Consider the following 12,671-nt stretch of genomic DNA (forward strand, 5'->3'; position numbering starts at 1 on the left):
TCAATCCGTCATATGGGCTGAAAAGAAGAATTTTGCTTTAATGTAATGTCTCCAAATCCTCAACCCCTCCTCCCCTCCTTAAGAGTGTTATACATCTTCAACCATTCTATCCTCCAGTAGCTTGAAAAGTCCGCAGAGAGGACTCTGCAGAACTACTGTAGGACACAGAGGATAGTAAACAGAAGGGCTGAACCCATATGATTTAATTTCCTTATTTCCCTCTACGGGGCAATTGCTCTGAACTTTAGAGCACATATAGCATATATTTTAACAATGAGCTACAGCACTGGGCAATAAAATGAGCTTTTTAAATGTCTCATTCCACTGAAATCCCAGGTACAATTTCTAGAACCCTGCTTAGCCACTTGTCAAACTGTACAAGCTATATCATGGTGGTTACAGCGTGTGTGTGCGTGTGCAATGTGTAGCATCTGAGCAACAGTGGCTAAAATGCCTTCAGAGAGGCTAGGGGAAGTGTGCTCAGATGCAGCACTTTATAGACTTTGAAGAGGTACAGTTGGCACCTTCTGTAATACTGGTCAGAATTTAGGTATGGATTGCCCAACCTAGCCACTAATAGTTGAAGCAGGAGTCAGGCCCAGCAAGATTTAGTAGCCAGGAATCAGAGTCAGAGTTGGAGGCCAGATGCCAGAACTGAAGTCAGAAGTAAGGAAATGGAGCAGAGGGTCAAGACCAGGTTACCTGGCATAAGGGAAGGCTGAGGCCAAGGCAGGAGCATGCCTGGGAACAAGCAGACACAGAAGCTACCACAGCTGCGGGCAAATACTTTGCACAGCTACTAAACTGCTGCTGCTGGTCTTAAGAACCAGTCTTCTGATTCTTCCAACCAATCAGGTGGTGTAGCCTGTCACACAGCCTACTACAGATCAGCTGTGCTCACTAGGTTACCCACAGACTGGCTCTGCTGAAAGTCCTGATTCCAGACACCAGTCACCCTCACTTGCAGTGAATGCTGCCTTTGCTTATTGTAGCTGCCTTATTTGCAGGTGTATTGCACCCTTTCCTGGTCATAATGCTCCTTTCCTGGCGTATGGTGGTTATTATTTGGCTCTAAACACAGTCTATACAGGTTATGTCATGCCACTGTCTAACAGCCTCCAAAGCAGAAATTAAAGATAGAAAAAAACTCTTGGATCAATTTGTTTATCCCCTGGATTATACAACATTGCTACCTACAGTGCATTAAGTGCTTTATCTAGTCCAACGTCAGGTATTGTAACTATTTAAACAGGACTGCCACGTGTTCTCTTGTTCTACTGGATATGTGTTTTGCAGGCAACTGTTCATTGAGAACTTGATCCTGCTCACTTTAAAGAAATGATGGAAAAATCTCTCATTGACTTCAGTGGGACCTGGATCATGCTCTAAATTTGTAAAAGTGAGCAATAGCCCATAATTCTAAGTATATGCTCCAGTGAAAAAAAATTACATATCAGGGCCAAATTCTCCTCATTTATGCCAGTGGAACCCCATTCTAGCTGAGAGATATGTTGGTCCTAGTTCTTTAAGGCAGACAGGGGAATAGCTATAATGGATATAGGTGATTACTACAAGCTTGTTGGTTCCCTCTCTCCCCATTGCCTGGCACTGTAAATGTTTGCATAGCGGTTGCCTTGACCTAGGAATTTTGTTAAATTTTTAGAGTCACTGGAACAATCCCTTAATTATATGTTACTTAGTTCCTTATGGACATTTCTGAATTATTTCCTCATTCCAAAGCTAACCTTAGAGGATCCATAACATACTACAAGCAGGTATATTTGATAATGGTTGCATATTTTCATTTAGAATAAACTTATTGTATTTTAACACAAAGACATTGATGTTAATTGCAGTATATTTTACATTAGAGATGGGAGGCTAAATTCTACTTTGTTACACAAGTGTAAATCCAGAGTAGCTCCACTGGGCCAGATTCACCCATGCTAGCATAGGGTGTGATCCAAATCCCATCAGAAAAAAAAATCAAAAAAACCAAACAAACCCCATCACAAACAGACCAGCTGTTTTCTATAGAGAAATTTTCAGACACAAACAGGCATCTCAGTCCTGCACATCTCATTCATTCATTCCTTACTCAGGCATATCTCCCATAGAAGTCAACAAGGGGCATGCCCGAGAAAGGCGTGAGTACTGGAGCTCAGAGCACCAGCTGTTCAAAACAGAATGCATAATCAATGGTCTTATCCCCATGGGCCCCATCACCTTCTCTTGTGTATTGCACTGCACTTATTACAAAGTGCTAAGGTACTTTTTGGAAATATAGGCATGGTGGCTCTCATGTCAAGCTCCCTATATTTTCATTCAGACAGCCATAATCTAGCACTATACTTAAACACTTGGCAATATTTGGATGAAAGCAGCTATTCCAGGACCTAATCACTTTTCCCACAGCTGTCACTATGACCATTGAAATGCCAACTGTTCATTGTGCTTAACTTTAAACATGAGTAGTCCCAATAAAGCCAACAGAAGTCGTCACATGTTTAGAGGCTTTCAAAGCAACCCAGGACTTCCCTGTACACTAGGTTCCAGCCTAAGGATCTTACAATTAGCAGCTAAGTTCCATATGGTTTCACTCTTGCTATTGTTTTCCCTAGGCTTCTTACTACTCCTTTCTCTCAACCCTAGGAGTGACTACTGATCCCTACTCGGTCATACTGTACTGTACTCTGCTCCCTGGCTTTCTATTAGCCCTTTCCTGCCCAGCTGGGCTTCATGTTCAATTAGGGTTGTACAGCCAGCCTGCACCTCAATCAGGTGCAGCCCATCCTGTCTAGTGGCCCCTTCTGATCCATTTTAACCCATTCAGGATAATGTTGGGGAGAACACCCCATCACACTAGAAAAAGTAATATATTTTCACCATGAAAAAACCCATTAAGCATCATACTATGTCCTTATCCATATTAATCTGTCTCTATAAAAACTTTGTTACATCTAATAACTGAAGTTCAATATATTGTGCTATTTATAGTCTAAAAACTGTCAGTATCTTCCCACAGGATTAAAAATCTGAAACAGGTGTTAATGGAATAAAATCTAATAGAAGGAATCATAGAAGCTTCTATTCAGGGCTGGCTCTAGCCATTTCGCTGCCCCAAGTATGGCGGCACGCCGCGGGGGGCACTCTTGCCTCCAGAGCCGCGGGACCAGCGGACCCTCCGCAGGGACCCCTGTGGGGGTCCACCGGAGCTGCCTGCCACCCTCCTGGCAACCAGCAGTGCGCCCCCCACAGCATGCCGCCCCAAGCACGCATTTGGCGCGCTGGGGCCTGGAGCCCACCCTGCTTCTATTAAATTTGACTCCATGCAACAGGTGTTTTAGTTTATTTAACTCCATGGAAGGTTGTAATATGATCCAAAGTGAGTTTTTTTCCCATAGTTGTTTGGTTTTCCCAATAAATGTTAATTTGACTTAGTGCTGTATTGTGCTGTCATTTGTATAAATTATCTTCAGATTGCATAACTTTCAAACATGCCATTGCTCTTTACCTGACTCTGAGCTTGGCCTTTTCAAATCACAATACCATGTTGATTTCAAGAGGAGGAGGAAGAGATATTTCATTCTTCCTCCTTGAAACATACTAGTCCAAATTTTATGCTGCTTTACTCCCTGTGTTAATCCACGTAAAGCTAATGGGACTATATGGGATGCAACACACCACAGAATTTGACCTGTAATTGTAGATAGCTTGAGGCAATTCAAATCCAAAGGGAAAGTCTAAGAAAATATTTTTTGCTTGTAATAGTTAATGCAGACAAGCTAAATAGCATTTCATTTAAAGCATTTATCTGGTAATCCTAAATAAAAAGTTATAAAAAGCAACAGAAATAATGACTCTTTCCTCCTTTTTACTTTGCATGAGTCCACAGTTTTGCACTAGTCTATAAACTAGATTCAGGGTCCCTTATGATTCTGGGTGATTGATTTAAGATGGCAATTTGTGTGAAGGCCAGTTTAATAGAGTTTGCATTTTACTGGGTCTTAGTGTGACCATTACATGTTGGGAAAAATTATTCAGGAATATTTTCACAAATTCTGAATCATTTTTTAATTCATCTACGTTTACACCCCTTTTGTTTTCTCTTCTCTGGAGACTAAGGTATTGTTTGCATGAATGACAGGGATGGTTAGTCTTCATGCAATTACCCATATTCCCATACAGCTTTACCCTACAGGGGGCATTTGGGTATGTATTATCAAAGGCAAATATGGGCATTTGTAATTCACCATTTGCTCCAAAACTTCTTGCCCTTGTTTATAGAGTTTCATTCATCCAATCAGGCAGCAGAAACAGTACTATAGTATTTAGATAACCAATGACACACTAAGAATAATGAATACTTAAAGATATCATTGAATAATTCGTGAGAAACCTGTAGCCTGAAATATGTGCACATAAGATGTTGGTTGAACCATTGCGAATTATGCCTAAGACAATCAAGGCACAACTGGACTTTGATGTTAAGATATTCTCGTCTGGATGGTTTTTGTTTGGTGCTTCCCTTTAACCTATGTGTACAGGTCACTTTGTAGTGAGAGAACGTTAGGATCTAAAAATGTGATTCATGTGTGGGTCTTCTGAAAATCACAATATGGTGCCTGCCTCAATACTGAACTATTCTTCTAGGAATTGCCATGATTTGCAATTGAAGGAATTTATAAGAATATCGTCAAAAACATGGGGGGGGGGGCAAAAGAAGTCATCAGTGTCAGAACACTTGTCCTAGGCTACCCCAGGATTTTTTAAATCCATATTTCCCTGAACATTTCTGGACCATAACTAGCTAGACGCACTCACATTTATCGATTGACATCCGTATTTATAAAACGTGCCCATCACCCAAGCATCTGGCTGATTTACATCCACAAAAAGCAGGATAAATAATTCAGAGCATATTAGCCACAACTAGCAGTAAAGAGACAATCCCCAGACGACTATCCCTGAGCACAAAACCCCTCCTATAAGTACCATGCCTAATAAGTTTCCCAATCAGTCCTTTAAGACAAGGTGCTTTGCCCTTTTCCATCCAAAATCTGCTCAGGAAAAGGTCTAAAGTAAACAGACAAACTTTGCACTGTGCTCTGAAGATCAACTGTATTTGGCAGTCCAGCAAGAGGAATGACCTCTACAGCCAAGAACCCTCCAGGAAACTGTTGCTTTTTCAGCATCTGAAACCTGAAATGATAACAGAAATGCCTTAAGTGAACTCAGTGGCTGGGCGGGTACCTACAGCAAAAGAGAGTGCCCAAGCCAGTCAGGGCTTTGTACATCACAAAAAACTTCTTTAATACTATTTGTCCACAAACATAACTTTATATTGCACCTTCCTGCAAAACATACTGGGAACTAAGAGTAAAATGTCCAGGATGTTCATTTACGATGCAATAAAAGTAAATTAGTCATGGAACCATATGTGAAAGTAATACCAATCCAGATGTGTTTATCTGAACACTTTACAACCTGGAAAATAAAAGAATGATTTGGAAAATTTTTATATCTAGGCAATAAACCCTTGAAGTGGTCATTTATGCTATGTATCACTTAAGACATTTGCAAGCTCTTTGGAATATAGTAAACTTGGTGCACTCATTGACATATACAATATGTAGAGTATATGAATGAACCCTGAAGAGTTCACTTCATGTAGGTTGGATGAACCTGACCTTGCAGAGTCAACTCACAGGAGCTAGCACTGGGCAAATTCCTGGAGGTTTGCATTTCCCAGTTGTTGGGGTTCCCTAGCTTAGGCTCCAAGTCCTACTGGTCACTACTGTCCCAGCAGCTGCTGTGCTCGCTGACTGCAGTAGGAGGGGGAGTTTCTCCTTTTATAAGAGGTGCAGTCATACCCAATGTGTTCTCATTTCCTCCCCCAAGAGCATTATTGGTTGCGGGAGTAGTGGCATTACTTGATGGGAAATGGGTTAAGTAGCAATATCAGCTGGAGATGGGTGGGTTTAAGCCTTAGGCCTTCTCCCAAGACACTTAAGGAAAGGTTAGAGGAGATCCCTGGCAAGGAGAATGGTGGGACCACTAGGGGAAGTGGGGACTGCACTGTGGCAGGTAGAGGGAAAAGAATGGCAGGTGGGTAACTGTCTAAGTCTGAGAACAATCATGGAGCATTTACAAAATGAAGCTGTATGCACAGTTCTACTTCTAAGCCACAAGGGACCCTTTAAATTTTACCTGCTTTACAGCTCATTTGATGAAATCTCCTGAACACTTGTTTTCTGATACAGCATGTAAGTGCCCACAAAACAGCTACACTTGAAGAAACCCTGAAAAAGTGATTTTCATCTTCAAACATTAACTACTCACTCTACTAAGTTAAGGGCAAATTCTGACCTTCACAGGTGTGTAGTGACCAAAAGTCAGCAACACTGGTGCAGTTCCATGATGCAGGTTGTGGGGAACCTGCTGAGGGAGATCTGCACTGAAATCCAGCTTGCCTCACTGTGTATCTCTGACCCCCTCTGATAGGCCTGGACTTAGAAAGCAATAGACTCCAAAGGGAATATTCAGGTGTTTAAAGCTAGCCATGGGCTGAACTAAATTGCTGAACCAGGGTCCTAGCTTACAAATGGTAGAAGTGGTTTCTCTGAGGAATGGTGAAGTAAGTTCAGAGCCCCACTGAAATCACGCACAATAGTGAGCCGACACAAAAGAACCTCAGCTACTGGGAAAGAACACCACCTATTTGATGTTGACATAGCAGGAAACAATGGTTACTATCACATAACCTTTGTTAGCTCTACCACATTATTGCCTGATTACAATGCAAATAAAGAGTATTAGCACAGATGAATTTTGTTTTACAGCCAAGTTATCATTCCCAAACACGTGACACTTCCTCCACTGTGCCCTTCTTGGTGTGAATAGGATGGCTTTCTTCCCCGCACTTTATAACGAGGGTTAGCTACTAGATGTGGCAAAATGCTCATACCATGTCCAGTATGACAGCAGAGTGTCATCTGCTGAAGTACTATTTGTGATGCCTGTAAATCCTGCAGGAGGAAGGAGTAGATAAGAAGCGAGAGAATATCTTAAGATCCTCCTGGAGAATTCTTCCCTGCTTGTTCCAGTGTGTTACCTCCTATGGAACAGGCCATGGAGCCAGCACACCCCAAACTCCACAGATCCAGATGGATCCAAGGGGTTTAGCAAAAGCGGTCATTCCTCCATGTAGAGACTGTGACCCTGGTAGCCCTCCATCCCCTTTCATTTACTTTCCAGTGGAGCCAAGCTTCTAGAGACAGCCTCTGACTCAAGCAGCCCCATGGACCCTTCTTAAAGGAGAATCCCCATCATGGAGCCAGCTCTGCAGAAATGTCTTAGGCCCTAGGCTAATAAATTCAATAGGGCTGAAGAAGGCATGATATGCGTCTCAATGACCCCTGGCCCATCACACGCAGGGACACCTGCGCTTGGTCTCCAGTCTGCACATTCCATGTTATTTCCCTTTGCATGGATCTGGTCAGGCACATACCGCTTTGGTAGAGCTCTTCCTATTTGGACACTAACTAGGCTGTTGAGTTTGGCCCTGAAACTAGTGCCAGCTCCTTCAGTCCCCCCAGTAGCTTAGGCACTCCATTTCCCAGAACTCCAACCATACAGGACTTCTGGGTTTACCTCCTCAGGGGCACAGGATAGTGAAGAAAACAGGAACAAAGACAGACTTTTGCTTAGGATTTAAACACATTTACTCATTACTTAGACAGCATGAGAAATACAAGGATCCAGACCAAGTAAAAAACACATCTATATTCCCTACCTCAGTTTCCACAGCACTTCAGAGAGTTCTTTGGCCTTAGTGCAGAGTTACCTAGGGAGTCCAGGATCCTCACCCATGCACAGGGCTTCTTCTCTGAACCATGGAGTCTCTTCCTGACTTGGACTTCTGAAGTCAATGCCCTTTTGCTCTCCTGCCCCAAGCCTCCTCTGATTCTAGTCTCTTCTCCAAGTGACTTGTCAGAGATCTTATCTTTTAAACTCTCCCATCCCCTGTGTCAGGTGACCCTGTGTTCAGCCTCACCAGATGAGCTATTGCATAGTTACCAGCCCACCTCGGCAGCTTAGTCTCTGGACAGTAGTCAACTCTTTATCTAAGGGTGTTTCTATTTGAACAGAAGATCATGAAGGTTTAACTACCCTTTATTGTCAGCCCTGTGCCACCATCTTTTGGAATTTTGGTCCAACATGGAGATAAAAAGAGAACAGAGAAGGCAACCAAGCCCCATATTCAAAATAGTTTTTGGTCTGACACAGACACCTGCAGAGTCCATAATCTTAAACAGAATTCATAAACTGTATGTCGATTTCCCAAATCATCACAGATCCAGACTCTGCAGGTTGCCATCTGAGAGGTCTGGATTAAAGGTGGTGTTGCTTCATGGAGATGTCCTTCTCCTTTTTGCAGGACATGGTTATTCCCTCACATACAGATTCCCTGATTCATTAGATCTTAGGGGTGCAATCTGGCCCTCAGTTCAGACCTTGTATAGCAATGGTTCTCAAAGTTGGGCCGCTGCTTGCTCATGGAAAGCCCCTGGTGAGCCAGGCCGGTATGTTTACCTGCCATGTCTGCAGGTTCGGCCGATCGTGGCTCCCTGGAAGGGCAGCCAGCACATCCCTTGGCTTGCGCTATGTGGGAGCCGCGATGGGCCAAACCTGTGGACATGGCAGGTAAACCTGGGACCTCCATCTCTTTAAATCGGGGTGACCTACCTGAGCCTGAAAAGGAGCCAGAATTTACCAATGTACTTTGCCAAAGAGCCACAGTAATACATCAGAAGCCCCCCCTTCAGCTCCCAGTTCCCCTGCTCCCAGCGCCTTCCACCCACCAGAAGCCCCACCAATCAGCGCACCTCCCCCTCTCTCCCTGCACCTCTCAATCAGCTGTTTTGTGGCTTGCAGGAGATTCTAGGGGGTAGAGGGGCAGGAGCAAGGGCATGGCAGGCTCGGGGAGGGGGTGGGAAGGGGTGGAGTGGGGGCAGGGCCTGTGGCAGAGCCAGGGGTTGAGCAGTGAGCTCCCCCCAGCACATTGGAAAGTTGGCCCCTGTAGCTCCAGCCCTGGAGTCGGTGCCTATACAAGGAGCCACATATTAACTTCTGAAGATCTGCATGTGTTTTCAGAGCCACAGGTTGGCCACCCCTGCTTTAAATTGTAGCATAAATGCAGATGATTTGCTGAGTCTGGAGACTTCTAAAATAATGATCCAGAGATTTACTGTGTTACAAATAGCTGCTACATAAATGGTGACCAATAGACAAATAACTCATATGCCTATAAAAACCGTGCATTGTGCTTTCATTTGTGGCTTAGCAAGATGTTATGCATCTGCTGTGATGATCACAGAACCTTCATGGGAAGCTTACAGAATCAAGCCTTCTGAATTTTTAGCTTCTCATAGGCTTAGCTCTTTATGATGTGGCTTGCAAACTTCTAGCAATAAAAATAGATATGTATTTTCTTCATTAGTACTCTGGGACAAATTCAAGCCTGATGTAAATGTGCACAACTCAGGGAAGTTGTTACACTCATAAGTAAGTGCAACAAAGAATGCAATCCCCATCTAAAACTGTTAAAAATATCTCAGCTATTTTCTTTAATATCAGACCCACTACCCTTTCAACAATATGAGCAAAGCTGTGTAAATGAAAAGCTTAGCTGTTATCAAACATTCACTAAGGTTCATGAAACTTTGGTCCTGAATTTATGATTTTATTTTGAAAACCATGGAAATCTTACCATTTCCCTAGGTTTTGACCTAAAAACAGGCTTCAGCTGAGTTTTGCATGAACTTTGGGGTTCATTCATTTATCTAAACCCATATGAATAGACACTGAATTGAAACCATTGAACACTGCTCGAATAAGCAGGATGAAGCAGATCAGGCTGCAAGTTATTCACTTATGAGTCTACAAAGATTTATAACTGGAGGGATTAAAGTAACTTTGTGACTAAGTATATGGGCCTGATCCTCAGTTACCGAGCACTCAAAATTCCAGTTGAAATTATGGGCTCTGTGCATCCTCAACTCTGCTGGGAGGAGGAGTGGGGGAACAGGGAACAAGTCTGAAGTGCGTATGGAAAATGAAAGAACAATTGCTTTTGAAGAATGCAGCTCATCAAGTATGAAAAAACAACCACAACAGTGCAAATGTCTTCAGTTGGTTTTGATTATAGTGAATCGTTTGCTGAGATCAAATAAAATGCAAAACTTTTACACAAAGAGTCTCTATTTGCAGTAGGCTGGGTTTCCCAAACTTTATTTTGATGGATCCATCTATGTCACCTTGATTGCTTGGCCCATTGGCCCTCACAGAGAGAGTGCCAATCATGACATATCATTCGTGTTGTTCTAGACATTTTTTCAGTCAGCCACTGGCCAGGTTGTCAGTGGCACCGGATGCCCAACCAGCATAGTGCACCACAGCTTAGAACTCAAGTGATCTGCCAACCTCAGCCTCTCAAGTAGCTGAGATTACAGGTGCACGCTACCACATCCAGTTCAATCCATGTGCATCAGTGTAATATCTCATCCAATAAAGAAGGATTGGATGTTAGTAATTTAGTTCTTACCGCAGTATTTCTTTAATCAGATTCTATGCCATTGGAAATGGAGTCCAATGTTAACTCTCATGAGCCAATGCAAAAAAGGGTTATGGTTGTTGGCCTGAATCCCTGATGACTTCTTTGTTAGTGAGGAATGTGGTTCAAAGCTTGTAAACAACCTACATATTTGTGAGATTAGGTAACGAGTTAGAAAAAAAACAGCTCATGAATATTTTATACTGTCTCGCATGATATGTCTGTACGGTTTCTTTTTGTTCCATTGCAGATTAGTGATATACTGTAGTTACAGAGTCAGATGGAACATCACGAATACATATGCACAAATGCATATATCGTTACAAACCAATGCTGTGCAAGCCAGGATACTGTTGTAAGTGAAAGCAACTAATCCAATGCATCATACAGATGACTTAAAATGTGTCTGCTTCTGTATTATGTAAAGTGGAGGGCAGGGACAAAGACTAAGTGACTGTTCCGTTTTCTGGTATAAACACCTGCTGATGATTACTTTTCCTGCTCCAGCCCTTTGGCATCAGGATGTATATCTCATATGAGAGGTGTTTTTATGTGTAGCAGGGTGAAAACTGGTTTAGTTTGCCTCTCTGCATTGTAGCAGACAAAGCTGCATATGAAACTTCCAGCAGACTTCCTGAGAACTATGGTTCTATTTCAATAAAGCGTGGTGTGTGTTTTGTCATGTTCAGAAACAAGTGCAAACTTAAGAGAAGCCCTTAGAAGAAACAAAAGTTGCCATTTGAAGCTCTCCACATTTTCAGTGGCTACCATCGTAAAGTCAGCACTAGTTACGACACAGTATCCTCTAGACTAATGCAGTATTTCCCTATCTGCAGAATGGAAAATGCTGTGGTATCTCAGATAGCATGGAGTATACTGTACTGTACTGTGTAAAATGCATCTGCACAGTTGGTAAAATGTGAACTGTTTCAATGGTGACAACTGTATGTAATTTATTGTCAGCTTTCTCCTGTTGTATATTCTATCCGTCTGCAGTAGCAGTTAGCCATTTACCTCCTTTCACCACTATTGGCACAGAGAAATAATCAAGGTACAGCCTTAGGGATGTAGGCCTATATCCACTTGGAGTGCTATAAGAGTTTATATAAACTGGGGAATTGTCAGCGCTGAATCCCCACTCTGGCACTTCGAGTGCAAAAGGTGGGGGCCTGCAAGGATTTTAAAAATTAATACTGGCCACTTCAGTAAACTCCCAAGGTTACAGCTTTTCTCTGACCTTGGCTTGGTAAATGATGCCACCACCTAAATGCAAAAAAACCCCTTGGACCTAGAAAGAAACACTTGGGAATTCCTCCTTGTGGGATACCCTCAAGCCCTTTCACCCCCCTCCACTCCTCCAGGGAAGAGTTGAGAAGAAAACAAAGGATATTAGCTGTTGCCACCAGCTACTGAAACAGCATAGGCATAAACCTCTTGGGACACAACAATCCAAATCCTGTTCTTAAAAAAAGTAAATTTTATTAAAAACAAAAAAAGAGAAAATACATCTGGAACTTAGGCTTTTGCTAGATTTCAAAGAACAATTCCAAAAATTAAGCACCCAAAATAGCTTTCTTGGGGCTTCAGCTTAAAGGTTACAAACACACAAAAGCATCCGGAGTTAGCACAGAGGAGATCCACAAGCTAAAATAAAGAAATAAACCTGATCATGCTTATCTAAACATTCCCTATCCAAATGATTTCTTCTAGGTATGGAAGCTAATTTTTCATACCGGTTCAAACCTTACATAGCATTCCTGCTTATAGCATTGCTGCTCCATGTCCCTGCAACCCAGAGAAAACAACAGACAAAGGGAAACTTTCTTTCCCAATTTTAAAAAGTTCTAGCCTTCCTATTGGCTCTTTTGATCAGGTGCCCACTTTTTTTTCTTTACCTGGGAGATTTTTTAATCCTTTACAGGTAAAGCAAGTAGATAACAGCTACCCAGAGGGATTTTACAGCTAACTGGCTGGCTGGGTGTCCATAAAAAGGAGCTACTCCCCTTCATTTATCACAGGAATATATCTAGTTTTTTAGCTCAATGTGACTTGTGAA

This window comes from Chelonoidis abingdonii, chromosome 1 (assembly GCF_003597395.2).
Source record: "Chelonoidis abingdonii isolate Lonesome George chromosome 1, CheloAbing_2.0, whole genome shotgun sequence".
Taxonomy (NCBI): Eukaryota; Metazoa; Chordata; order Testudines; family Testudinidae; genus Chelonoidis; species Chelonoidis abingdonii.